Source organism: Engraulis encrasicolus, chromosome 24 (genome assembly GCF_034702125.1).
Source record: "Engraulis encrasicolus isolate BLACKSEA-1 chromosome 24, IST_EnEncr_1.0, whole genome shotgun sequence".
NCBI classification, from domain to species: Eukaryota; Metazoa; Chordata; class Actinopteri; order Clupeiformes; family Engraulidae; genus Engraulis; species Engraulis encrasicolus.
Genome location: NC_085880.1, coordinates 43,785,786 through 43,788,285, shown reverse-complemented (window position 1 = coordinate 43,788,285; position 2,500 = coordinate 43,785,786). Strand labels below are relative to the sequence as shown.

The following is a 2,500-nucleotide window of genomic DNA, read 5'->3' as shown; positions in this document are numbered from 1 at the left end:
TTGCTCCTGCTCCCTAAATTGAATGGAGGACAGGACAGAGGCACCACTCCACCACTAAGAAGAGCTGCCGTCTTTCTGTCTCTTCTGCTCTCTCTCATCCTCTCCCTTTCTCGCTTGTCTTCATCTCTCTCTGTCTCTCTCTGTCTCTCTCTGTCTCTCTCTCTCTCTCTCTCTCTCTCTCGCTGCCGTCTTTCTGTCTCTTCTGCTCTCCTCCTCTCCCTTTCTCGCTTGTCTTCATCTCTCTCTGTCTCTCTCCATCTCTCTTTTTCTTTCTCTTTCTCTCTCTCGCCTCTCTTTATTTCTTTATTTTCTATCTCTCCCTCTGTGTCTTTCCCAGTTTCCATCTTCCATGCTATGTCTCTATTTCCATCCCTCAGCGCTCGATTCCCTTCCCACTGTCTTGCCAACACCACCCACCACCATCCCACAACCTTCAGCCGTCTCTGGCAATTCTTTCCTCTTATATTTTCATTATTATTTTACATGCCGGATATATATCAAAAATCCCCTTGACATGATTAAAAAAGAAAATAATTATAGAGTAATGGAAATCCTTCAGCATCTTTTCAATTTTGCCCAAATGAAAAAACATCCTTGTCCTCAGCATGTTTTACGACCACTTACTCCAATTATCGCTGTCGAAATTGATGGTTGTTTAAATCATCGCAGAACACCGGCTGAGTCAATGAGCTGATGGAGCTGACGGCAAGTATTGTGCCTCCTTCTAGATTACCCAGCGGTATATTAGTGAGTTACTCTAAACTTTTCATCCAAATAGCCTACACCAGCGGTTCCCAAACTTTTTTCCCTGCGCACCCCCTTTTACATTTCAATGTGGTTCGTGCACCCCTTAAGCGAATGTTGCACAGCCGCACATTTTGGGCAATCCTCATTTCCAATAGACCTGACATTTTTTCTGTCATTATTACAATGGAACTTGTTGCATGACAAGTTATACATTACACTTCAGGTGGATCTTTCCAGCATACATTTAACCAAACAATTAAAACTGTGTAATGTTCATTAATTCTGTATAATAACACACATCTCAGCCATTGCTGTATTCAGCTCGCGCACCCCTTTGTGCCAGGCCGCGCACCCCCAGGGGTGCACGCACCCCAGTTTGGGAAACCCTGGCCTACATGATGGAATAGAAGTCGAGGATTGTGTTGTTGATTACACAAATGTCTCCTCTCGAGGACAATAATTTGACATTTTGAAAGAACTAAAAGAATGAATGATGTACCTAAGAACCTGATAATGTACTAAATAAATTAATAATGTATTTAAGCATGCCAGTGAGATCTTATAAAGCTGATTAAATAGGACACAAAGTATAAGTTACGTATGACATGATGTTCTAAAAAAGAGTTAGAGAGGAAAAAAAGAGGGGAGGATCTATGATTTAAAGGTGCACCGTGTAGGATGGTGGCCAGAGTAGGTATTGCAACTGTGCTGCTCATTGAAACTGTGCTGCCTATTGCCAAATTGGATCTTTTCATGAATATTAATAAATAATAAACAAATATTTACAAGTATGATCAATGGACAGTGATTTTTGCAGCTAAAAATGCCCTTTTCAAGAAATTCAAAATGGCGGACCTTGGAGAAGTTTCCCCTTTTTATGTATGTAAAATGCTATTTTCCCAGTCAATACTTTACAAGAATTTAATGGTAACATTTGTGAATGGGCAGCATGAATTCTGGAAATAAACAACTAAAAATCTTACACAGTGTACCTTTAAGCAACTACAGCATAAACTTTTTGAAAAAATAGAAAAAAGGTGTGACAACAAACAACGGTGAGAATAATGAGCTGCAATTTAGAGATCTATCACTGGGGGCCCCCTCTCCAATTAGCCAGCCAGTTTGCTGTGCTAAACAAGTTAATATTTGAACAAGAACCTCTCAAGACGGGCAGGCAAGTTTTGCTTCCTCCTCTTTCTTTCTTTCTTTCTTTCAATCTTTCTTTCTTTCTTTCCTTTCCCTGTCTCTCCTGCGCCAGAAGCTTGGCATCATCCTTCGCTTCTCAATCCTCTCACGGTCACATCGAGGGAGGAAAAAAAGAAACCTCCACAAGTGGCAGCACACCATGATGATGTGAGTCATGAGAGAGAGGAGAGGGTGGGTGGATGGGGGGAGAGAGAGAGAGAGAGAGAGAGAGAGAGAGAGAGAGAGAGAGAGAGAGAGAGAGAGAGAGAGAGAGAGAGAGAGAGACTGACTTACTGACAGACAGACAGACAAACAGACAGGGAAAGACCAAGATGAAGAGGGGGATAGAAAGACTGAAGAACAGAGAGAGAGGTAGAGAGGTAGAGAGAGAGAACGATAGAGAGAGAGAGAGAGATTGTGTGACAAGAGACCATGAACGACAGAAAATGAGAGAATGCATTGAAAAAAATGGAGACAAGAAATCTCAAAACAGTCAAGCTGGAAGGACAGTGAGAGACAGACAGACATACAGATGGACAATAGAAAGAGCGAAAAAGACAGTAAAACA

General features: G+C 41.7%; 1 protein-coding gene across 1 annotated transcript in view; it reads right to left on the bottom strand.

Moving 5' to 3' along the window:
• Positions 1-2,500, bottom strand: part of LOC134441358 (CUB and sushi domain-containing protein 1-like) — a 617,842-nt gene that overhangs the window by 202,766 nt on the left and 412,576 nt on the right. The window lies entirely within an intron of this gene.